Raw genomic sequence first — 27,972 nt, forward strand, 5'->3', positions numbered from 1 at the left:
GTACAGAGTGAGTCTGAGAATGGCGCAAAGCTACACAGAGAAACTTTGTCTGATAAAACAAAAACAAACAAACAAAAAAACAAAACAAAAAACTGATAAAACAAATTTGGGTGAGTAGAGAAGAAGGGGCAGATCTGGGGTGAGCTGGAAGACCGTGAATATATTCAAACTAAATTGTACAAAAATCTCAAAGAACAGATGAAAAATTATTTTTCTAGATACTGACTCTAAGCCAGAGGCATAAAGCCACTCACTAAGGTGGTAGAAAGAATGACACACTTTCACCCCGAGGTCTTCTCAGTTATGTAGAAGGGACCTGTAGCCATCAGGTAATAACTCCATAATATCTGAAAACAGAAATAACTGCAAACCTAGGGTGTGTCAGGACAATTTCATCTCAAGAAACAATCTTCAACACCAAGGCTGAATTTTGACACCTAAGGGCCTGTTTAAGGACTTGGAATTTAGAGAGGATTTATCTTTGCCAATATCTACAAAACAACCTGATTGCTTTCCTTTCCGTGGAACCACTCTAATATGAATCTGTGCTTTGCTTTCGACCCCACTGTGAGTTCCCTTAATGTCCCTGTGATCCCCTGTCACTGCAGGAAGCATTCTGGGTTATCAGGTTGGCCGGCTTGTCTGTCTTGGGCATTCAGTTTATTTCATTCTATTTTGCCTTCACTTCTCTCCATCACCATGTGGCCCCAATAAACAAATGTGACTCTTTAACTGTTTCTGACAGGTCTGGCGTGATTAAATCAACAAAGGAAAATGCCTTAAGACACATTACAGCCTTTCTTTACAAAAGTTACAGAATGTTTTGAAAATAAAGCCTAAAATAAGACTGAGCGTTGTTGAGACTAAGAGGGAATGTAAGCCTGCAAGATGGTGGTTAAACACTTATCAAATAAGAACACTGAATATTAAACAAATGACATGTACAAGCTAAAGCATTGATGTTTGCTATCCCTATGTAACATTCTTTTCACAAATTTAAAATTTTTATTGCATTAACAACAGAAAAAAACAGTGTGTGTGTGTGTGTGTGTGTGTGTGTGTGTGTGTGTGTGTGTGTACACAGGTATGGTCAGAGGACAACTTACAGGAGCCTGCCTTACAATGAGTCATCTCACCAGATTATTTTGTTGCATTTAATAAAGGGAATTAATGGCATTCTTACTATAATACAGTGGAAACCATTTTAATCATCATTAATCAGAAGACATTTGCTTTTATTTTTTTTAAAAAAATAAGGTATTTGAAAATTGAGCACAATCAAACTTTCTACCCTGAGAGAGTAACTAATGGACCTGAAAGAATTTGTTTATGTCCGGCAAATGGATTACATAGGAAACAGGTAGTTTGTGCCTGAAGCAAAATTTGTAAATTCTCCTAATTCTAATTTTCTGTTTTACATGTGTCAAGTGTTCATATTCCTTAACCTTTTCTCTGGGTTGTTGCCCCCTTTTGAGAATTTAATGAAAACTAACACTTCTTTTCAGGGAAATAAATGAATGCACCAATTCAGTCACACACAGAATTTGCATTCAAATTCCGAGTATGCTCATTCTCCACAGCATATCTGACCTTGAGGTAAGGACACAGGGAAGTCTTATCTCCAGCAAGGCAACACTGGTGCCAGTGCAGGAGTCTTCACAGCCTGACCATGTTTGCTAGAGCTTGTCACTTACTTATCTCTGCATGCAGAATTTCTTTGGAGCCTTCTTTGTAAAATGAGATATAAACTCCATGCCAGACATTGTGGAAGAGGAGCTGCTGTAGGGAACAGTGTCATACCCCTAAAGGCAGCATAACTTAGTTTAGGAGATTGACACGTGACTATTTGGATGCTTCAGCGTCTCCCCAGGTATTTAAAGTCACCCTAGAGAAGAGATTCCAAAATGCCAGCTATGTTCAATCCCTGTTTGGTTGTTCCTGGTCATTCCTGTCTGGGGGCTTCAAGGTTCTTAGTATCTCTTCAAAAATTTGAAAAAGACACACAGGGGCAAAGTTGTGCACCAAATTTTATCAGGAGCAAAGAAAATGTGTAGGTTTTGGAGACATTGCCCAGAAAGGCAGTAGGACACCTGAATCACAGAATACTGAAGGGCACCTTGAGTTGGGGGCTTCCTTTTATGAGGTTCAAGAGGAGGAGCTTGTGGCTAGGGGCATGGCTTGGATGGCTCTGTGGTAGCGCTTTTTCATCAGGACCGCCATCCCACAAATAACAACACAGAGTTATTTTAATTATGAAAGTTTGGCCTTTCACTTAGGCTTGTCCCCAATGAGCTCTTATAACTCAAATAACCTGTTTCTCTTCATCTACATTCTGCCACTTGGTTGGGTTTCCTCTGCTCTGTACTGTATGTCTGACTTCCTCAGCATTTCACTGGCATCTCTCTCAATCCATGTGCCTAGATTCCTCCTCCTCCTCTTCTCTCTCCCCGGAAGTCCTGCCTAGCTCTCCAGTCTAGCTATTGACCATTCAGCTCTTTATTAAACCAATCACAGTTACAGATCTTCACACAGTGTAAATATTCCACAACATGGTTTTCTGTTTTGATTAATAGACTTGGGTTAAATAAGCTTTTCTCTATTATCAATTTCCCCATGTGCATCTGACTTTACTCATATCTATTCTCAGTCATGCATGGGCACAAGATGGGAAATAGGGGTTCTTCCTTGAAATTTCATTTAGAGGACACAGTTTTCCTTATTTTTCATATAACCTAAATCAATCCAGACCTAATTGGCCCATCACCTTGGAATCAAGATCTGTTCTGGGGCATGTTTGAATAGAGAACATGTGTTACCAGGAGATTGCTAAGAGGAATGACTTGTTTCTATTGTTTCAAGCAAGTGTAAGTAGTCTAATGCAGGAAGGTACATCCCAGGTTGCTAAGTGTATATTTAGGAAGTGGATGTGTTCCTTGCTCTAGCTAACTGCAGTCCCAGGATACTAAGCTATTCCTCCATTTTTCTTCCTCCCCACTGTTGCTATTGTCAGAAGCACTTCCTTAGTAGTGAATCTTGAGCTAGGATGGAACAAACATTTCAAATATATGTTGGCTCTTCCATAGCAACCAGAGGTCCCCAAATAAATGCCTTCCTAAGTGCTCTGGAAAGTAAGCGTATACAGAAGCAACAGCAAGGGGTAAGGACCTTGAAATTTTTCTAAAAGTAGCACGACTTCTTCTCTCCTGGACTATGACTTCCCTAAAGAAATGTGGACTCAGTTTACAAGACTGGAAATGTTCTTCAAAGAATCCAGAGGTTTGGGATTTTATGGGAAATTTCTCAATTTTAACAATGTATGCTTCATCTAATTTCAACCTCTGCCATAAGTAATGATGCCTGTGCATCACCAATGGTCTACTTACAGTTTTGGATAAAAAGATAAGAAAAGCACAACTGTGTAAAATATACGGTCATAATCATAAGGATGTCTCATAATCATATGTCATTCCAGGAAACTAAACAAAGAAAGCAAATATGATCAGGATCCTGGATATCCATAGGATGTGAAGTTGTGAAATTATTGTATTTATTTACTCATTAATTTTTTATGTGGTGGTGGTTGTGTCTAGGTTTATATAGATATGTGTGTAATGTATAGGCCAGATCAAAGGTGTCACAGTCTTCCTCTGATGATAGCTGCCCCATTCATTGCCTTGAAACATGGTGTTGGCTGGCCAGGAAGCAGTAGAGATCTGTGTGTCTCTATCAGATCCTCTGATTCTAGCATGTACATGTGTAATCACGCCAGTGCATTCTGGAGATTTTAACTCAGCCCTCCTGCTGGCATAGAAAACACTCTTACACACTGAGATACTTCCCCTGTCAATGCATTGTATTTTTAAAGCTTAAAGATGACATTGATGATCAATTACCTATGAATTCAGATTTTTTTTAATAATCCTTGTGATATTAGAATGATATAATCGTGAGGTGTTTTGAGTAAATGGATAGATAAAATCCAACAACTTTATTTACAAATTTTAGAAAAGGCAAGAGTGGTATGTATTCAATATAGGTTGCTTGTATTTATTTAAATTTTGGTCTAAGGTTGACTTACCAAATGACAAAAGTTTTATTTGAACATCTTCACTCTAAGGAAGCAATGTTCTATAGAGTTACTCCTAGCAGGCACAACCAAAGGAACAATAATTCAATATACTCCTAGCTTTAAATCTTGTTCTAAATGAAGAAAACACGTTTCCCTGGAGCAACATCTTTCTTTCGTCCAGATGGTGTGCTTCAAACCTATTTCTTCATTGAGGTCATTTTCTTTACCAGGCCTTATTGAGTTGGGACCCAAAGAAATAGTTAATACATCAGTAAGGACAATGAACACCGTTACAACACCAATGGAGCACAAGTATAGCAAAATTTAGATACTCTCCAACAGTATGCTAAACAGTTAAAAGCTATAAGCCTTATTTGAGTCATGTAAAGAAATACACATCTTTTTCCCTCACACACTTCTACACTCTTAACAGGCAAGCTCATGGTACCTTAGCTAGCTTTGCTATACAGCCTTCCTGGTGCCTGTATTTGACCATCCCACTATATAGAAGTGAATGAACCTTCATAGACGACTTATCTTTAAAAGAAAAATGCTCCTCTTCATTCGCATTTTTAAAATGTCAAAACCCTGGGCTAGAGAGGTGGCTTAGCAGTTAAGAATGCTTGCTGTTTTGCAGAAGACCCAGGTTCAGTTTTCAGAACCCACATCAGCTCGCAACCCCCTGTAACTCCAGCTCCAGAGGATCTGGTGCCCTCTTCTGGCCTCTGTGAACACTGGCACTCATGTACATGTACACACAATAGTTGATGATAAATAGATGATAGATAGATAGATAGATAGATAGATAGATAGATAGGAGGTAGGTAGGTAGGTAGGTAGATAGGTAGGTAGGTAGGTAGATAGGTAGGTAGATAGACAGACAATAAAACTTTAAAGTATCAAAACCCATGTGTTTCATTAACTTTCTTTCCCTCTTGGTACTAAGAGAAGTATTATTTAGAGTACCCACGAGGAAGTGACGAGTTAGTTCTGTAGATATAGCAAATCAATCCTGAAAAATAAACATCAGTAAGAGAAAAAACACAGTGCATATTATTAAACAGCTCTTCAGCAAGTAGGGCATTAGTTATATTTAGACACAAAGATTAATAACAAACCTGGGGGTCATTTAGGTTTAAAAGATATATAGTTTTCAAACTTAAAAAAAAAAATATGTATTTCAGCCAATGTAAACGTGCCCAGAGTCCCAGAGAACAGGACCATAGAACCCAAGAAACAGAATTATGATAGAAGAGAAACCTGTGCAGACGTTCCAAGATGAAGATTACACAAGTCACCTCTACCAGGGTGCATTAGCCCCAAACAGGCAACAGGTGGATTTCCCATGCTAATGGGAACTGGGAAAATTTCCACAAGCCCAGTGTCTCAGTGTGCTAGCACCAGTGTTCAAGGACGCCAGCTAACACAGTGGAGTCTTCAAAAACTACCATGATTCTAGAAGAGCAGGGAGTGGGGAGGGGAACACTGAAATTCAGTTAAGGAAAGAAACAGAGGAAGTGAAATGTGGAGACAGGGAATACAATCTCCTAGCACATATTCTGGGATAAAATAAAATCACTAATAGATCCTAGGAGGAAAAAGGATTGCACGATGAAAGTTGAAAAGAATGAAAAGCCAGAGTCATCAGCCTGCCCTGATGAATGTTCACTAACCTTCTCTGAAAGCTGGGGGACCCTGCGGACAAATAGAAATGAAAATAACAGTGGGCAACTTCAGGGGCCTCTGAGTTATCACTGATAAACCTGAACAAAAGGAGCAGGTGCTTCACTGACAAAGGCCACCTCTGCCCTCACTGCCATCTGGAGCTCAGTGTGGGACTGTGTTCTATTATTTCTTAAGCAAAGAAAAATCTGTGTCTCTTGTGTTCTTGAGTCTTGTGAGATAAACATTCATATTGATTCAATTATAATGGTCAATATGCCTTCAGTCAATAGGCCAGTCTACTCTTCCGGGGTTTTTCCCACTCAGACATCACACTGGCATCGGGTGGGCATGGTTCTCATCAGGCCTGCTCAGACTGCGGAATATTTTCTACTTTCAACAATATTGGCAGAAAAGATAAATAATGGTAACAGTTATGTAGCAGTTGCTTTGTATTAGGAACTACTCAGAGTCCTTTAATTATACCAACTCATGTCAGCTTCATAAGCTCCCTGGGAATAATGTCCTATTCTACTCCATCATGCCAGAGAACACCAAACCACAGCGTGCAAATCACAGCTCAGAACTGGCAAGTGTAGATCAGACCCCAGTAAAGCTAGCCAATCTGGGGTCAACATACATCTCCTCTGTCAGATGTATACAATCTGGCACACATGCATTCAAAACTTATTTACAATTTTATTTACAACCTACCAAAATGATTGATGTGCTGTTGTTTATTTGATAATCATAATCCTATTATTAGTCAGGCATTTTTAAAGTGGCCAAGGGAGTCGGGAGATGGGTTAGTGACGAAAGTACTTGCCATGCAAACATGAGGACCCCAGGTCACTCTTCATAGCCCATGTAAAAAAAAGTCAAGGATGGTGTGCCATGTGTGCAATTCTAGAAATGACGAGGAGGGGTGGGAGGATTCCTGGGACTTGCTGTCAGCCAGATTAACCAAATCTTTAAGGCCCAGGCTAGTGAGAGACTCTGTCTCAAAAATAAATAAACAAACAAACAAACAAACAAATAATGTATTTTCCTGAGGAGTGACACCCAAGGTTCAATTCTGGGCTCTGTAAGCATGTGCCTATACATAAATGCATATGCACACACATTCATACATACTCAAGCACACACTAAAATAACAGTATGAAAAACAACCAGGTTGAAACTGGGCCAAAGGCTCGATCAGACCCCTTACCAAAGAAGATTCACAAAGGGCAAACAAGAATGTAGAAGGAGGCTCCATACCGAAGACTCTCCAGGAACATGCCCTAAAGCTGCACGAGGCTCTACACAATGTTCTGGAATGGCCAAACCCACAGCACCGACAACAGGAAATGTTAGCAAGGATCGAGAGTGACGGGGATATGCAGGCACCTCTTCCGATGCTCATGGGGATGGAGAGTGAGACTGCCACTTTGGAAGACATCTTGGCAAGTCCTGGTACAAACTAAATAGAGTTAATTTACCACCCAGCACCCATGTTCCTGATGTCTAACACAAAGGAGTTGAGAACTCAGTCCCACACAAAAAAACTTACACATGAATATTGATGGTGGCTTTCTTCATATTCAGCAAAACCTGAGAGAACCCAAGGTCCTTTAATCCATAGTAAGCTTACATTTAGGAAGTGAAATATTGTTCACTGCTAACACTGGAAGAGCTCTCACATCATAGAACGACATGAAAGAGACAGAAATGCATGTTTGTTTCTAAGGGACAGAAATCCTTCCGAAAGGTTTGCATGGTAATTTTTTTTCCCCAACTGCAGAAAATCCTGGAAAGTAAAAACTATAAAAACTGTGAAAAGACCCGGGTTTTCTGGGGAGTGCTAGCAGAATCGGGTGGTGATAGTGAAGAGGGGAGGAGTGGAAAACGGCGACAGCAAAAGCAAAAATTCTTGACACAATCATGTTTCTCCAAACACTGAGTGATACCCATAAATGGTGGGCTGTGCAGGATAGCAACATGCTAATGTAAGTTCGTCAGTTGTAATGAGAAGCATTTTAAAATTATGTCAGAAAAATGAAATCGGTGCCAGTGAAATGGTCCAGCAAGTAGAACCACTTGTCATCACATGATGACCTGAGTTTCATCCCTACAACCAATAAGATGGAGGGAGAGAACTAACTCCAGTGAGTCATCCTCTGAGTTCCACACTTATGCAGTGGTGCACACACCACAACACACAACACACACACACATGTGTGTTAATTAAATGAGCTTGAAAAGTTTTTAGCTCGGGGGAAGCAAGATACCAGTCCCCTAGGTCATCCTGACCCAGCACAGCAGACTGCTACACACTCTGTGGCACCATAAAGACAACAACCACAGCAAAGCCCTTTTCCTTCTCACTGCATTCTAGGTAAGAACACGGACCCAGTGCCTGACCAAGCTCAGTGTGCTTCACCAGTCTGTCACCAAGGCAACTGTAAGAACCAGCTTGGTGCATCCTCTTATTTGTACTCAGGTACCATTTCCTAAACAGAAATAAGGTCTGGACAGCTGGAATTTATCCTTTTGGTTGGTTATCTTCATTTGGGGTTATGTGACCCACGCCTGGAATTACCTTTTAGGTTGACAGGAATAAATATGTGGTTCTGACAGGGATATCGGCACTGAGAGATTCTGCATGGTGAGTCAGGGAATGGGTGAGTGCTCAGTATACCTTCCTCTCAAGCCAGCCAGGAACCTAGAACTTTTCAAAATATTATCAGTCTTCTTCTATTATCTCTCTCTCTCTCTCTCTCTCTCTCTCTCTCTCTCCCCCCCCCCCCGTGTGTGTGTGTGTGTGTGTGTGTGTGTATGCATGTATTTGTGCATGCATGCATGTGTGCATGTGTGTATCTGTCTGTCCTTTCATGTGAGTATGTATGAGTGTGGAGGTCAGAAAACAACCTCAGGCTCAGTCTTTGTCTTCCACCTTGTTTGAGACACTTTCTTAAGTTCTGACTCATCCCCGCCCAGGCCACCCTCCCCACTCGAATCATTGCCTCCTTCTCCCATAAGAGGCTCAGGATTGTAGGCACATGCTGGCCACACCCAGCCTTTCAAAGGTCCTGGGAATCTGAACTCAGGTGTTTACACTTTCTTGGTTGTTGCTTTATCCTCCAGCCCATCACTACAGTCCAATCTTTTGATCAACATCAACAAAGCCTCCTCCCAATATAAGCATTGGCATACAAACCCAGGACCTCTGCAAGAGCAGCTCATGCTCTTTGCTAAGAGCTGAGTCATCTTCTCAGCCCCTGATTTGTCTTTTTTAGAAACAAGGCTTGTCTACCCACTGGAGGCTGACCTTAAATTTGCTATCCTGTTGCCTCAGCCCCCCAAGTACTAAAGTTATAGGTTTGCATCCCTCCTCCACATTGATGGCCCATTTCTATTTCTTTCATCTTTAGTAAATTCTTAAATCTAGATCCAATTCTAATTTAACCAATTGATTTTCTATTTTTATTGAGAATTTCATATATGCACATAATGTATTTTGATTGAATCCATCCCCATTTCCTGCCCTCCAACTTCTCCAGTATTACCACCACCACTGTTCTAACTTCTTATACCTATTTTTCCAAAAGCCAATTTTGGAGGGGAAAATCCATGGATATTTTCTTTTTCAGTTGATCATCTAATCATCTAAGATAAGTCCTTCATTCAAAGCAAGTGATAAAAGTAGGCCAAGGGGCAAGTCTACTGGCCTTCACATTCAGCACTCCTTCCCACTTTAGCTAAATAAATAAAGGCAGGAAGGATTGAGCATAATATGTATAAGTGAAGTAAGTTAAAAGACATAAAGAGTAAATTGAGCAAATAGCTTCAGGGGACATGTATTTATTCATGACTATTAGTGTTCTGAACCATAAATCTACTTAATTAGATTTAATTACAACACCGCTCAAGACAAAACCAGGGATGATAAAATCTGAGCCTGGCATTTTATATGTGGCTAAAGGGATTATCTTTTTATGCAAATAACTGGCATATTCTCTCTCAAAAGGATGGATAACTTGTTTAAACTATATGACTAATGAGGAAAGGGAGAAGAAAAGGTCTGAATTCTCAAAATTCCAAAGATATTAACCATCCCCCATCCTCTCCCCCACCCAAGACCCTGGACTCACAGAACAAAGTAGCAAAAGTACAGCCATTCAGGGAAAGACAATAATAATAATAATAATAATAATAATAATAATAATAATAATAATAACCCAAGGCTTCTGACTTTCTAACAGTCAGCAGTGCTAACCACTACCTTCTGTGGTAATCTTATATCTGTCTTCTTGTTGTATTATATCTGTTTGCATGTCATTTAAAACATTAACTATTTTTGTAATTCACTGATAATTTCAATGTATTTAATCATATTCACCTCCCAGATCATGAAATATCCCTAAGCCCACTCCTTCTCAATTTCAAGTCGCCCCTTTAAAAATAACCCACCCAGACTAATTTATGCTGCCTTTCTACTCATAGGTGGGGGTACATCCACTGGAGTGTAGTTGACTTACCAGGGGCCACATCCTTAATGAAAACCAGCAATTAATCTCCCAGAAGCCATGGACTCTTAATCCCTCAGCTATGAGCTCCTCCTCCCTCCATGCTGGAATATTGACTAACTTGATCACTTGATCATATGTAGGTTTAAGTCTGGCTCAGCCTTCAAGAGTCCTGTGTTCTTACAGAGGACCCAAGTTTGGTACCCAGCACCCATTTTAAGTTGCTCATCACTGTCTCTGGCTCCTGCTTTAGGGGATCCAATGCCCTTCTCTGTCATCTGCTAGTACCTGTATGCACATATGTGAGAACACATGCAAAAACACAGAGAGAGCCTCTTGTATAGTATTTGAGGGACCAGCCTCAATATTATACATCCCAGATGCTCAGGAGAGAGAACTAGTAATGGCGAGGACTATTTTTGGGAAATAGAATCTCAGCACACCAAGCTCCATAGTCCACTTGCTTTAATTCCTCTGGCATAACATCCTATATACACAGCTTCAGTTCTGTTCTCGAGCCTAGCTCCTTTCTTGCCTGATTTCTCTCTATACTTATCTATTGCTCCCTCTAAGTTCTATCTTAATTCTCTCATCTTAATTCTGCCTCACCTAGGGCCTTTTTAGCTTGTTCTTACCCAGCTAGTACTTCCCCATCTGGCTCTTCCTCATCTTCCATCTCATTCCTCTAGTACTCTCTTCTAGCCCTTCAGTCTAGTTCTTCCCCATCTTGGTTAGTTCCTCTCAAGTTCTTACTCATCTAGTTCTTCCATTCTCTTTTCTCTTCTCTGTTCCGTGCCCTGGTCCCGGTATATAAAAGAGAGGGTCTGAGCTAAAATGTATAAAGCTATTATTTAATGTCAACCTGACCTAGGCGGTGTCCCCTTGTGGAATTTACCTTAAGTCAGGAGATTTGTATGTGGGCTGCTATCACTGTTAGTCCTTGAAAGTTGGGCACCCACCTGGGAGATGTCTCCTTGTGGAATTTAAGTCAGGAGACTTGCACATGGGCTGTTATCATTGTTAGTCCTCGGAAGTTGGGCGCCCACCTGGGCGGTGCTTCCTGTAGTCCTTGAAAGTGGCTAAGGGAGATATCTGATTCCAGAGAAAGCCTTTCCTGAGGCTGTTCTCCAAATTCCTGGATTGTGTATGTCCAGAGAGTGATCAGTCCACACTATTAGCCCTTATAGGGGAAAAGTCAATTGGGAAAACTATGAAGGCACACATGATTTTCATAATAGAAGACAGCTGTTATATAACAAGCCAAGTAACACCAAAAACTCCTTGGGATTTGGCTTCCTCTGGAGGAATTCCCTGATCCCTCCAGGTAGTGACTTTGCCATAACCAGCTGACATCTTATGATATATTCTTGCAGCCTGCAGCAAGAGCCGAGCCGTGGTGGCACACACCTTTGCCTTTAATCCCAGCACTCGGGAGGCAGAGCCAGGCAGATCTCTGTGAGTTCGAGGACAGCCTGGTCTACAAAGTGAGTTCCAGGAAAGGCACAAAACTACACATAGAAATCTTGTCTAGAAAAACAAAACAAAACAAACAAACAAAAAAAAAACCCAAACAAAAAAAAAAAAACAAAAAAACAGAGACAAACACATAAAAATCGTAACAGGTCCCTTGTCCCTGGAAAGCATATGGGTTAATTGAAAGCAAAGCCCTTCTTTGGTGAGTCATCTTATTCCTACTGTGTATGACAGCCTCTGCCTCATAAGGAATCTATAACAGAGCTGTTAAATGGAGGAGTAAGTGGTCACCAGGAAGGAATAAATTAAAATGCCAATAGTGAGAGCGCTCATCATTTCTTAATCTGAAAGTCGGGACTTGCTTTTCCCTATGTGTTCTAAAATAACAGTTTAACCCTGATCATTTCAAGATGCATTCCATGGATTGATGAGAGCTCTGCACAATTCCTTTACTCTGTCACAGCCAATTGACTATGATACATGAAATAGGAGTGTTTAGAGGATCAAGATGCTAACAATAAATATGATATCAGCTTCAGACACACAAAGCCACCATAAGACATGCAAAATCTCCAGCTACCACTTCACATTCTTTTGCAATGGATAAGCAGGAGGCCCTGTCTATGTCTGCTAATTTAGGGTGATATTTGAAAAATACCGATTAGATTATCTCCCTGAAAGCTGGTGTCTCTAAATGATCACCTTGGACAGTTCATAAATTAATTCCAGAATTCTATGGCAATTTTTATCCTCTCTACTGTATACACACCTCTTCAGTCTCCATGAAGCTGTACTTGCCTTAGCAAATCTCCATTGAAACAGGATGGATGTTCATCCTGTGTGCATTCATACTAGAATTCAGACTGAGGGATTGCAGCAACAGCCGAACGCTGCAAGATCAGCTTATCAAATAACAGTATATCTCAGAAAGTCAGGACAATAGCCTCGTATTTTTTCAACCATTTGTATACTGTAGTACACACACAAAAATACAGGCAAGCAAGGCTGCACCTGCTGGGCACCTAGGCCCATGTGGGTCAGAGGCATGAAGCACATTGTGTACTTCCACATAGAATGGGGGAAAGGTCACCTGATACAACTTTGAGGTGAACCTTATATATATCTCCCAGTCCTTTGTGTCCAGCTTCCAGGTAAACTGAGTCGTAAGGCAATGATCCTAAGAAATAAAACTGAAGTCGCTGGATGTCTGCATGAGGGTGTCAGAGTCCCCTGGAACTGGAGTTACAGATAGTTGTGAGCTGCCATGTGGGTACTGGGGATTAAACCTGGGTCCTCTGGAAGAGCAGCCAGTGTTCTTAACCACAGAGCCATATCTCCATCCCAACTTATTCATATTTTATATCAAGCTTCAAGTCTACTGGAGTATAAACATGTCATCATCACAATCTTGAGGGTGGATCAAGCTAAACATGGTCATTCAATTGACCTCTTATAAGATTAAAAGCTCTCAGCTTAGTGTCATGGTTAGCCTTAATTGCCAACTTGACACAACCCAGAATCAGTTGGGAAGAGATTCTTTTTTTTCCATTTTTTTATTTTATTTTATAATTTAATTTAATTTTACACATCAGCCATGGATTCCACTGTCCTCCCCTCTCCAGCCCCTACCCCCACCTTTCCCCCAGCCCCTCCCCTCCATTCCCATCTCCTCCAGGGCAAAGACTCCCCTGGGGATTCAGCTCAGCCTGGTAGATTCATTCCAGGCAGGTCCAGTCCCCTCCTCCCAAACTCAGCAAAGTGTCCCTGTGTAAGCCCCAGGTCCCAAACAGCCAGCTCATGCACTAAGGACAGGTCCTGGTCCCACTGCCTGGGGGCCTCCCAAACAGTTTAAGCTAATCAACTGTTTCACTTATCCAGAGGCCCTGATCCAGTTAGGGGCTCCTCAGTTATTGGTTCATAGTTCATGTGTTTCCATTAGTTTGGCTATTTGTCCCTGTGCTTTTTCCAATCTTGGTCTCAACAATTCTTGCTCATACAATCCCTCCTCTTTCTGGCCAACTGGACTCCTGGAACTCCATCTGGAGCCTGGCCGTGGATCTTTGCATCTACTTCCCTCAGTCATTGGATGAGATTTCTAGCATGACAGTTAGGGTATTTGGCCATCCGATCACCAGAGTAGATCAGTTTGGGATTTCTCTCGACCATTGCCAGTAGTCTACAGTGGAGGTATCTTTGTGGACTTCTGGGGACCTCTCTAGCACTTTTCTTCTCCCTATTCTCATGTGGTCTTCATTTATCATGGTCTCTTATTCCTTGATCTCCCTCTCTGTTCTTGATCCAGCTGGGATCTCCCACTCCCCTAAGATATCTTTCCCTCGAACCTTGACCTTCATTACCCCCACTTACATCCAGGTTGTTCATATAGATCTCATCCATTTCTCTCTCATTGGGCAATCTCTGTGTCTTTCTTAGGGTCCTGTTTTCTAGGTAGCCTCCCTGAAGTTGTGAGTAGCAGTCTAGTCATCTTTGTTTTATATCTAGTATCCTCCTATGAGTGAGTACATACCATGTTTGTCTTTCTGAGTCTGGGTTACCTCACTCAGGATGATTTTTTTCTAGATCCATCTATTTGCCTGAAAACACCTTCAGCAACATAGCAGGACACAAGATCAACTCAAAAAAATCAGTAGCCCTCCTATATACAATAGACAAACAGGCTGAGAAGGAAATCAGAGATACAATACCCTTACAATAGCCACAAATGATATAAAATACCTTGGTGTAACTCTAACTAAGCAAGTGAAGGACCTATAACAAGAACTTTAAGTCCCTGAAAAAAGAAATTGAAGAAGATGTCAGAAAATGGAAAGATCTCCCATGCTCATGCATAGGCAGGATTAACATAGTAAAAATGGCGATCTTACCAAAAGCAATCCTCATCAAAATACCAACACAGTTCTTCACAGACCTGGAAAAAATAATACTCAACTTCATATGGAAAAACAAAAAACCCAGGATAGCCAAAAGAATCCTGTACAATAAAACAACCTCTGGAGGCATCACAATCCCAATGATGGACTATAACTTGAAAGTTAAACTAAATCTCACCTAAGTTGTTATCTGTCAGAGTCTTTTATCCCAGAGACAGAAACTAGAACAACTACATAATCAGTAGCGATGAAGCCACAATATGATGAGAAGTTGATGGGAGTCTCCAAACCCCTCATTCCAACACATTTCTGTACCAGCATTTCTGGCCTCTGTACACCATTGCAGCTTAGAGATTCCCCTCCTTGAGGATGCCTTTTTCTTCTATCTCCCTGACATCCCAAATGTTGATCATCAAGTGTATGTAAAGTGTCAGGATGAAGAGTTCCCACACCATCTGACATTCGTTTCTAAACATTTCGCCTCCCAGGTATAGAGTTTCCTTCACCTTACAGGGAGAAAGGAATAGTGGGGAGACTGGTCAGCCCAATTACAGCTCCCATGACATGTTTTTCCTATATTTTCAATTGTCTCTTTTAAACCTGGAAGACAAAAATTTGGGCATATCTCTCTGCTATTTCTACAGAGCCTGGGCAGTTGATAAGGTCCTTGAAGTGATTCCAAAGAGAACATATACAAGTGAAGAAAAGTGTCTGTGACGGTAGACTATATCATTCTCTGCCAACATCACTGAGGGAAAAGTCTAAAGATCACTATAACCCCTTAAGCGAATAGCAGTTTCTATTTGTGAAGTAAATGTTTGAGCTGATTTCTTCTTCACAGCACTCACAAGTGGTCCTTCCTTTACTGCCGAAGCTCAGTATCTTTTCACTGTACACAAAGGAGAACAAGATAGTATGTTTCCCACATTGGGAGTGAGAAAAAAAAGATTCCTCTTATGAGAAGCAAGGACATCAAGGAGCCATTTGAAAAACCTAAAAAAGTCAGCTGAAAAAAACAAAACAAAACTCAGCTGAAGCCCTTGCTTGAGGACCAGAGAAGCAGATCAATAAGATAAAGAGATCTCTTGGCCTCTGGATTAATAATACGATGAAAAAAACTTTGAGCCAATAAAAAATCAATGCATGTTCAGCTCTGTGTAGAAAAACTCAATATATTCAGGGACATTCTTACCTTCCACCTACAAAAATGTACTGCAAACTGCATATCAATAGAACTGGCTATATAGAGGAATACAGCATTGGGGACTCAGGCAGTTAGTTCTCCATGACTTGCTCAACTCCAGAACTAGATTTGGACATTTATAATTTATGGAAGGATATTGACATTGGTTGAAAGTGACCAAATAATTTAGAGGAGGCATAGCACTATATTTTTTCCTTGCCCAAAGGATTCATTCACATCATACAAACTGAATATGTACGAGTCTGTGTTTAAATTTGCATGCCAACACAGGGAAATATTATTCAGTCATTAAAAGGAAACCCTCTCATTCTTGGAAAGACTAAAGGAACAAAAATATATATTAAGTAAAAACAACAATAAACAGAAAGATAAATATTTTATGTTCACACTTAAAGACACTGAAATTTTAAATAGAGTGTAAAATAGTAGTTACTGGAAGCTAGGAATGGTAGCAAGAAAGGAAGACAGCTCATTCAATGAGCACAAAATACAGGTAGATGGGAGGACTGAGTTCCAGATTTTATGGTACAGTGATATAGCTATAATTTACAGTAACACAAACATACACTTGATGTCAAGACACTGCACATGAACACTAACAGAAATAAACCACCAACTTGACAGTGGCCTTGGGGCAAGGCTAAGTAGAAATTTTGTAAAGATGAAATAGGATGTAAGAAACTCAGATGTCAATCAAGTTCCTGCTTTAGTCCTAGACAGACAGATGAACTGAAGAATGGTCACTGTTAGTTGAATTCTTTCAAAGCCCATGACACTAATGTTCACTTGTGATCCCATTAGAATGCACTTGAAACACAGACAGGGAATCTGCATCTATCACTGTGACCAAGAGTTGAGACAACCAACTTATCAAAAGAAAATGTCCACTTGGGCCCGTCGTCGTCGTATAGACTTCAATCCAGACTGGTTGGCACTGATGTGTTGGGGAAGGTAGTGCACCTTGGCAGTAGTGTGTGGCAGATCAAAACTTTCGCTCATTTCATGTCCAAGAAGCAAAGGAGAGAGGAAGAGTTAGGGAAGGGACTCATAATTCCTTTTGAATGTATATGCCATGATTCAAATGCCTGCCAATTGTCTCTACTTCCTGAAGTTTCTACCACATGTCAACAGTATCAATCTGAGTACCATGCATTTAATGTAATGAACCTTTGGGGGGAAACTCCAGGTCCACCCAGAAGCCACTGGGTTCTTAGAAGAAGAGATTGTATGTTTATGGTTATTTTTCTTTATTACATCATTGTCAAATAAGTACTGAGATTCTGCCACATATAAGATAATTATGATATAGCATGAGATTCTTTAAAGTCATAATTCTTTCAAAATTGTAATTTCATTGTGTGTGTGTGTGTGTGTGTGTGTGTGTGTGTATGTACAGGTCACAACACATGTAGAGGTCAGAGAACAACGTTTAGGAGTCAGTTCTCTCCTTCTACTATGTGCATTCCAGGGATCCAACTGAAGTCATCAAGTTTAACAGCAAGTGCACTTACCCACTGAGCAATCACCCTGGCCACATCACACAATTTTAATAAACTTTAAATCTAAAAAAGCATGCAACTAGGGATTACTCATTCTGTATGTGAATATAAGTAAAGAAGAATCTAAAGCCTTTTAAGTTCAGTTTTCTAACAATTTTTTTTTCTGTTTTGAGACATTTAAATCCACAAAAGCACAAAGAATAATGTAAAGGATAATTATGCTTCTATGGTATATTTGTCTTCTGTCCAGGTAGCTAGGCTAAGCACATATTCATGGCACTTGTCCCTCTAATTCCAGGTGAAGACTGGCCACAACAGAATAGCCATGAGTTCTAGAAACATAAATGAAATAGCAGAAACTCAATTATTTGTCTTTATTTTATCTTAAAGTTATGCTTATAAAGTACCAAGGGAAAAAAAAAAGCATTTTAGATATACAATGCAACATTGTCAACAGTCACGCAGAATCAATACACCTCAACAAATGGATTCTTCCCATCTAACTTAAATTTCTCCATTTTTAAAAAATCGTTTATTTTTTGAGATTATAATATAATTACATCATTACCTCTTTAATTTCCTCCCTCCAAACTCTCCCATATACCTATCCTTGCTCTCCTTCAAAATCATATCCTGCTTCTTTCGTTAATTTTGTTACATATATATGTACACATACATATACATGTGTGTATGTATATATATACATATATATATATATGTGTGTGTATATATTCTTAAGTACATAAATATAACCTGCTGAAGCCTATATATATATATGTGTGTGTATATATTCTTAAGTACATAAATATAACCTGCTGAAGCCCAGGAAAGATCACACTGATTAATTATTAAATACCAATGGTCAGCCCTGAAAACTTTATAACTTTTGACCAAACATTTCCCCATTCAACCCATCACCTGTGCTTTAGTGAATAGTTCTTTTCTCTGGTCCCATAGCTTTGTTTTATATTCCATAAGAAGGTAAGACCATGTGATTTTTTTGTCTTTTGCATCTTATTTCATCCATTTCTGTCTGTCTTATTCCATCCATCTACGTTGTAGCAGATCTCAGCATTCCCTTCTGCTTTAAAGCTAGACAGTGGTCTGGTGTGTATATCCAAAACATTTTCTTTATCTTTTTACCCAATGATAGGCACTTAGTTTGATTTCATTTCTTAGTTATTGTCAAGGCTGAAACATGTCTCTTAGCATGCTGATTTCAACTCTTTTTGATATATATTCAGAAGTGAGATTTCTGATCATATGATAATTGTGTCTTTAGCTGTTTGAGGGACTTCCCTACAGGTTTCTGTAGTAGATGTGCTAGCTTTTACTTGGTGTACAGGGTTGCTTTTATCCTACAATCTCATCAAAAATCAACTTCCGTTGCTTTTTGTATGGTGTGATATGACACCTCATTACTATTTCCATTTGTAGTTTTCAAATAACTGGTGAGGGCTTTTATACATGTCTCCTGGCTATCTGGAATTAGAAATCCTATAAATGACCTTCCATTGGGACAAATGTGATTAAATGAGACTGAATTTTCAGTACAACAAAGGAAAACTATGAACAGAGTACAGACACCAACTCCAGACTGTGAGAATATATATTCAAGCCAGACAGCTAAGAAACAGTCAATCTGAAAAATGGATAAAAAATACAACTCAATGGCAGGACAACAAGCCTGTTTTATAAACAGACCAGGACCCTGAACATATACACCAAAGAGCAATCTGTGCCAAATGTGATAACAAGGTGACATCTTTTCATAGTGGATGGGTTCCCAGTCCCTTGAGTTCTCACTAGATCTCTTACTACAGATTCCTCAAGCTCTAGGCCAAGTGCATGTGTGTACGCAGTGAAGGTCAGCGCCCCCCACTACCACCACCACCAGTCATCTGAACTTCAAGGTCAGTGAAAGATAGACAGGGCTTCCAGGAACTTTGGTTCTGTTTCATTCAAGGACCATTTGAAATCCTCTATGCTCAGCTGTCCAACAGCCATGGAATCCATAGAAACTGCAGGTCAATTAGCAAATGAAGATCAGCCTCAGCAGACTGTTTCAACAGTTCCTACCACTGTTACAGATTCCACATTTATCATAAGTCCTCTTTTCCAGGTATTTTTCTGTTATAGTAGAAACTATCAAACTATTAAATTTTCAGAGTTTTTGTATTTATTGCATACACCCCATACTTTGGTGATACAAAAAAATACATGGTAATATAGTTGAATAATCCTACCCCCTTTCCCAATCTTACTTCCTTCTTGTTTTCCCTGCCAATACAGTTTTCTGCAATTATCCACGCATTTGGTTGGTTTCATACACTTATAAATTTATAGGAATGATAAAGTCATGCCATGTACTCCTTTACAAATGGCTTTATCCCTCAATATTATATTGCTATATGGGATTCATTGATCTTGAAGGTAACAGTAGCTACATGGCACACACAACATGGGTACTACATAGTATAAACTGTAAGAATAAGAACATAATATAGACCACACAAAGCCAAACAACTGTTGGTGGACATTTGGATTATTTGCAGTTGGAGGCTATTCTAGAAAGTGCTAATATGAGCATTCTGGTATTTATACACCATAAAACTTAAATTTGGGGAGGTCAAAATAGTTGGCTACCTGCAATTTAAGAGGATAGCCCACTGCAAGTCTAGAAGCGGGCATTAAAGCACCTACCTACCTTCAGACTGTGGTAACAGTAGCCAACAAGGTTTAGCATTCCAATTGCTTTTCAAAAAGAACTTGTCTTTAAACTCTAAGACGTACAATTGACAGCTTCCATCTAGTGACACCTTTAAGATGTACATCATGCTTTGACTTGACTTGAAGCCCCCCTCTTCCTGAGCAGTCTGCATAGAACGCCTGAGCAGAGGACCATTGCTATAGTGAGACCACTTGTGCCAAAGCTGGTTCCTCTTGGGGTTAGTCATTGTTGGGTTGGTCCAGAATACCAAATGGCAGGACAGTACCATTCCCTGTCCAGTCCACTCATTGTTCTTTCATCATTCACAGATATGATCCTCTAATAATTGTTTTATAACCTGGAACGAATCTGCTGTCTGTGGGCCCAACTCTTGGTAGCCGATGAATTCAAAAAAGCAAGGAGTTAAATGAGATTTTGAGACCAGATAGCTCTGGTTCTGAACTGCAACAATAATTTCATGGTATGTGTAGCACACAGTCCATAGTTCAGTATAACAGTCCAGTTGCTTAAACTTTCCAGTTGTGGTTGGGAAAGTGTTATACAGAAGCGAACTACCCCTGGTTTATGCTCTGGTGTTTCAAAAGTAAAGGGACCAATGCATGTAGAGATTGTTGATGAAGCTAATTAACACTACATTGCACTGATGCTCTGTAGACAGGCAGGGGAGACTAAGGGTCATCAATGTTCCTTTGAAGGATTTGAAGGCTACATGATAGCTTATAAAGAGGTCATTGACTCTTATAACAGGAAAGTGGTGGGGGGGTCATAACGACTAAGCTGAAACTTCAGTATTTAGAGCCACAAACCATCAAAAATGGTCAAATGATAAAATATGCCTACTGTGCCAAGTCCTATACATTTGAGACCTTAATGCAAACAATAGAAACAGCTGAGTGGACATCCCCAAAGACAATGGCTTCCCAGCTCCTCTAAGCCTCTAGCACTCACAGATATAGCATCCATCCCTCCACTGAAAGATTTCTAAATGCTTAGAAGACATTTAATGAAGAAATCTTCATTTGCAAAAGCGAAGAAGGAAAAATGATACCTTACTCTCATATCCCTTCTTTTTTTAACCTTTACTGTAGTAGCTATAAGGTGCCTCATCCTATGTTCTTATAGTAGATAGAAGTTTTCTTTAAATATGCTGCTACTAATGATTCATATAGGTTAAGGGTTGCAGCTATCTTATCCAAGGGTGAGGGTTATGTCATCTTACCATTTTAAAAATGTTACTGATTATTAACATATACGTATGCCTGGAGGGGTATGTATGTTCATAGTACTTGTATGGAGTCAGAAGACAACCCTGTGGAGTAGGTTTTTGTGTTCTGGTTTTGAGTGTCACATAAGAAGTATTTCCTTAATCCAAAGTCAAAATTATGTGCTGTTATGTTTTCTTCTAAGGGCTTTTATTACTGTATTTCATATTTATGTCTTTAATCTACTTGAAATTTATTTTTCTATATAATATGTCATTGAGAATCCCTTTAAACTTTACGTTTCATAGGTCTGTAGAAAGAGTATCAGCATGATTTTTTATAGTCTATTCTTTCCAATGACCTACAATGTAAATCCCTTTCTGTGTCTAATTTTTGCATGTTTACAGGTCTATTTCAGCACTCTTTTGTCTGTTCCCTTAGTCATTTGACAGCTGAACTGTACTCTAGGATCTCAGTTACTTCACATTCAGGGTCTAATCAGTAAAATTCCTCTTGCCATTGTTTATTTTATTGTTTGTGTTGTCCTTTGTCTTAAATATTCTCAGACTTTTGTTCACACACAGAAATTTCAAAATCAGCTTTTCTACTTCTAGCAATAGCCCACTTTTATCATTTCTTATTCATGTCTCATAAAAATTTAATTAGTTCTCCACTAATGGACAGAGTAGTTTTGAATGAGAATGGTCTCCAAAAGCTCATATATTTGAATGCTTGGTTCCTACTTGACTGAACTGTTTAGGAAGGATTCAGAGGTATGACCTTGATTGAGTAGGTGTGTTACTGGGGGTGGCAGGCCATTCCCACTTAAATCTTTCTTTCTACTTCATGATTGTTATTTCAACATGTAAGCTTTCAGCTACTACTCCAGCACTATGCCTGCTTACCTGCTGCCATACAATCCATGATCATGGATTCACCCTCTGAATCTGTAAGTCCAATAGTCCTTTCTTCTATGAGTTGCCTTGGTCACAGTGTCTTAACATCATGACAGAAATGTAACTAAGGCAGTGCAATGGCATTTCTGGTTGACCTCTGTGTATTCCATTCCCCACTAGCTGAGTATCTTTTAGTTGTTCACTATACCCTTGTTAATACTCTAGGCATCTGACTGCAGGAGAAACTTGGGAAATGGGCAATTGGCAGATGCTAAAATTATCTAGTATAAATTATCTATATCAAATAGTCTGTGAAACAGAAACATAAAGATGTTATGAGGACTTTCATCCCCTCAAGCATAAGTGAAATAGAGGCTTTTCATTACCTCTGAATTCATGTAAGCCAATGTATTAGCATAATTCCCTTAGAGGTTTCCCAAACCCAATGATACTATGCATCTTTCCAAAGCACCTATGGATCTCCTCTAATATGTAAACTCAACAGTTTCTAAGGAATGGCTATTCATCTGCTTACATCTCAATACATGCAGAAAAATATATTTACAAAGATCAACACCCATTCATGATGTTTTCAAAAGTCCCTCTTTTAAAAAACCACAGAGAGGGTTATATTCCAAGGAAGAGAAAATAGAACAGAGTGTTATAAAGGGGAAAGGAGGGATTAGAATAGCAGGATTATAGTCTGGTGATCAGATGGCCAAACACCCTGAAGGTCAGGCTAGAACTCTTATCCAGTGACTGATGGAAGTGGATGCAGAGATCCTCAGCCAGGCCCCAGGTGGAGCTCCGTGTGTCCAGTTGTCGAGAAGGAGGAGGCACTGTGGGAGCGTGAATTGTTGAGCCCAGGATTGGAAAAAGCATGGAGACGAAAGGCCACACGAATGGAAGCACATGAATTGTGAACCAAAGGCTGTGGAGCCCCCAGCTGGATCAGGCCCTCTGGATAAGTGAGACAATTGCATAGCTTGAACTGTTTGGGAGGCATCCAGAATGTGGGACCTGGACCTGTCCTTAGTGCATGAGCTAGCTGTTTGGAACCTGGGGCTACACAGAGAGACACTTTGCTCAGTCTGGAAGGAGGGGACTGGACCTGCCTGTACTGAATCGACCAAGTTTAAATGAATCCCCAGGGGAGTTTTGGCCCTGGAGGAGATGGGAATGAAGGGGAGGGGTTGGGGGTAAGGCGGGGGTGGAGGCAGGAGGGGGAAGGACAGGGGAACCCATGGCTGATGTGTAAAATTAAAACACAAATATAATTTAAAAAAGGGGGGAAGAATAGCAGGATTAAGTGGGGTGGGGGTGAGAGGGCAGGGCAGAGGAGGGTATTTTGAGAGGAATAAGTAATACTAAGAGCCTTTTGAAAATCCTGATTGAAACCAACTTCTATAGAAGTTTTCTAAAATATATACATAGACAGAAGGAGTTTTAATAGGTTTATACCATATAATTGGGGAAGACAATGTCCCAACTAGTCATCAGATGCTACTAAATAAAAACCCCAACACCAGGAATGGATTATATCTTTTTGAGTTATTGGTAAAAGGGGTCCCATAGACCCTCTCACAAACATTACAGGCTATTGCCAATGCTGTCAGTTACCCTCCATAACCTGGCAGTAAGACCATATTGCTGAAGACGCAATGTACTTAAGTCAAAGAACATGAAGAATTTGAGCTCTTACTAAACTGAGAGTTTCAGTCCTACTGACTAAGGCTCACAGTGCTGGTAGGTGCTCTCTCTGCTCCTGGAGAAGAAGAATCATTAATCTCACTCAGCTACAAATGCTGTGAGCTGCATAAATGACATACCAGATATACCCAGTGGTACAAATATTGTGGGAGTAACCAACCACTTTTGATTGGACTTAAGGTCTCTTCCTGGAGATGGAAACCACACCTGACACTGTTAATGAGGCCAAGAACCTAAAACTATTAAGTCATGGACCCTAGGGGAAAACATACTATTATTATTCTGCTAAATGAACATTGCAGTAACTCCTAATAACATATCACCATTCCTATAGGTCAAGGCTTCATCCAACTTTCATCAGAGAAGCTACTTATTTTTTTTTTCCAAGACAGGGTTTCTTTGTGTAGCTTTGTGCCTTTCCTGGAACTCACTTGGTAGCCCAGGCTGGCCTCGAACTCATAGAGATCCACCTGGCTCTGCTTCCCAAGTGCAGGGATTAAAGCTATGTGCCACTACCACCCAGGTGAAGCTACTTCTTATAGTGGATGATAAATAACACAGTGAGCCACAACTAGACAATGTGCAGCAAGTGAGAAAGACTTTGAAGCACTCTCACACCCCTCAGCTCAGTCCTGAAGAATATATCTGGAAGAAGAGACTGAAGGACTCTAAGAGCCAGAGGTGGTGAATGGCTTTGAGGAAATGGGAAAGACACAACAGGGCTGGTACACATATAAACTACATAAAAACTCACAGAGTGTGGTAGCCCACAAAAGCTTCCTAGTGAGATCTGAGCTTCCTTTACACAGCAGGGCTGCATTAGGGGATGGCTTGACCACCTGTGTGATCACCAGGTGTCTGGGATCGTCTGCACTTGGCTGTGCTGGGGGGGGGGGGCAGTCTTTTGCTCCACCCCTTGGCATTCCTTTAAAAGTCCATTAGAATACACGGAAGGGGCTGGTGGGTTTGGACCCAGCCCCTTCCAAGCTATCCTGTGTTTCTGTCTCTCTCCTCTATATTTCTATCTACATACTTCTCACTTCTCCCTCCTGAAGGGAAAAAAGGGAGCTTGTCTCCCTCAACAGAGGCTGTGATAGTACCCACAAGACCTGCATAAATTCAAGCCAGACAAAAATCCAAGCACAGATAAGGGGAATTGGGCACAAATTCCCACCCCAAGTCAATGAGCTACTTGTAGTTGATACCTGCTGGGAAAGGGAAAAAATCCATTTTCTTCAATAGAGTAACACTTGACCTATCAGCCACACTCAATGTCAGGCCCCATGCCCGGTAGCAGTTGTCTAACACAAATTGTACTTCATGGTTTTTGTTTTTGGTTTTTTGTTTGTTTGTTTGTTTGTTTGCTGTGTTGGTTAGGTTTTGCTTTTCATTTTTTTTAAGAGAAAGAAAGAACATGAAGTTGACTGTGTAGGAAGGTAAGGGAGGATCTGCGACACATTGGGGAAGGGAAAATATGATTCTGTTGTATGGAAGTCTCAAAATAAAAATTTTTTAAATATCTTTTAAAAAATGAATACAAAATTAAAAGAGTCTTTCAGCAAAATACCTCCAACACAATACAGGCTATGTATGAAAAGCCCCGAGCTAACTGTCTAAGGAGCAGAATTCAATGCAAGACTAAGAATGGCCACTCTCAGTATTTCTAATTAATGGAGGCACTAGCAAGAGCAATCAGATAAATAAAATTGTAAAAATCGGTATTTGAAAGAAAATAATGTTGTTACAGAGAAAATGTAATCTGCTATGTAAAAATTGTCAAAAACACCATGAAAACCCTACAATGACTAATGAGCTCAGTAAAGCTACAGGGTGCAAAGATCAATATGCAGAAATAGGAAGCATTTCTTCATTCTAACAACCATCAGTTCATAAGAAATTGAGAAGACTATCCCATTTATAACAATATCAGAAAGATCTGAGTAATGGAAAATATAAAGGCTGATGAAAGGAACTGAAGATGACACAGGTAAAGAAAAGGATATCCTATGTTCATGGACTCAAAATATTAACATTTTTAAAACATCTATACTAGCCACATCTATAAATCTATGTGGGGATAGAAGAGGTCATATCAATCCAAGGCCATTGGGCCCTAGTATAGTGGACAAAAATCCAGATTATTGGAATGGATAAAAGTCAACAAGGAAAGTAGCTACCCAAAGGATACAGACAGTCTTGAAGTTAGAGAAGTCAGAGAACCATGGCTGGAGAAATTGACTTTCAGTTTTTCATAAGGAAATGCCCATCAGTACCTTCCCACATTGTCCCCCCATGTATGGATGGTTGTGTGCTTCATTAGAGAATATCTAGGCAGGGAAGAATAGAGGGAAACGCAAGAATTGAGGGGTTTTTTGATACTTGAAGACTTAAATACTCATTAAAGTGAAGTTTAGATTATCCTATAAATCTAATTTTTAAAATTTTAAATATCTCTCTCTCTCTCTCTCTCTCTCTCTCTCTCTCTCGTGTGTGTGTGTGTGTGTGTGTGTGTGTGTGTGTGTGTGTGTGTATGTGTGTGTGTGTTCATGCACAGGAACCCATGGAAGCAAGAATAAGGCATTAGAAAAGAATTAGAATTCCTGGCACTGGAGTTACAGATAGTGAGAGAAGTCAGATGTGGGTGCTAGGTAGCAACTCCTGTCCTCTTAACCTCTGAGCCATCTCCCCAGCCCCCTGTAAAACTAATCTTCAAACAGTTTATACATTCAAATATTTTCTTCCCAGAGTTGAAATAAAATATTTTGTGAAGTACAAGAGTTCCAATCCACATTTAAAATGAGACTTCTACACACTAAAGTAGTCAGGTGTCAGGGTGAATAGATCTTTCACCATGGCAAAGGTTCATATAGTCAAAAGTTCATGAAGTGTTAGATGTCCGCAGGGAGGTTGCAAAGAATACAAGAAAGGGATAAAAATAATTTTATTTGAATTAATGCACAATGGATATTGCTAGGTGTTCTGTAGCACATAAATATGTCCATGATATTTTCCTAATCTGTAATTTTCATTTATCTCCTCTACAGATAATAAATATTAGCAGAGTATTATGAAATAATGTGATGTAGCATGAATCTTAACAGGTCTTATTAATAAGAACAAACCTGAGGCCAGTTATTGGGGTGATTGCTGGAAGATCAGAGACACAGAACAAATCATGGCTATCTCCCCTTGCTATTTCCTCAGGTGATCCTCTTTCCTCAGGCTGGAAGCTTCTGAGTCCTCCTCCACATGAATCTCAGCTGAACTGTGTTGCTCCAAAGCCTGAACGCTTAACCAACTAAATGCTTAACTAACTACATGCTTTTACTCCTTAGTTCCTGGTCCTCACACCTTATATACCTTTCTCTTTCTGCCCCCACTCCCTAGGATTAAAGGTTGGGTTTCTGGGATTAAAGGTGTGGGTCACTATGCTTAGCTATTTCTAAAGTGGCCTTGAACTCAGAGATCCACTAGCTCTGCCTCCCAAGTGCTGGGATTAAAGGTGTGCACCACCACCACCCAACTTCTGTTATGGCTTACTCTTTCCATCTTCTAGCCACCATTTTTGGCTTTGTTCTAGTGGCTGTCTGTTCTCTGCCCCCAGATATGTTTATTTCGGGGAACACACAATATTTCAGGGAACACAATACCCACCACAATGTGATTATAAGTCTGAGCATTCTATGAAAGGTTGTTAGGTGGCCAAAGAAAAATAAATATATGAGAGCCTCAAAAAGTTAGGTAGTTTTTTTTATGACTAATAATTCATGGGCTTGCTAAACTTCAAACAAAATTATTATCCAATATGAGACATAACCTGTAGCAAGCATTTCTTCTCTTTCCACGGAGCTAGATATAAAAAGACTTAATGAAAAAAGTAGACAGATGTATAGAATCAAGGTATATCATCATAATCTCTTTAGTGCTCCAGAAAGGGAATTCCTACAGGAAAGAAAAATGAAAAGACCATATAAAACAAAAAGATACAAATAAACTATTATCATTATCCCTATTGCAAAGCTCACTGGTTTATTAGTGTTTGTCCCAAGAGTTTACAGCTCAATAAAATGTCCCAATTAGAGTCCTTTTTCGGATTGTGTATTACTATGGTTACCATGAAGAAAGAT

The sequence above is a fragment of the Onychomys torridus genome, chromosome 18, assembly GCF_903995425.1.
Source record: "Onychomys torridus chromosome 18, mOncTor1.1, whole genome shotgun sequence".
NCBI classification, from domain to species: Eukaryota; Metazoa; Chordata; class Mammalia; order Rodentia; family Cricetidae; genus Onychomys; species Onychomys torridus.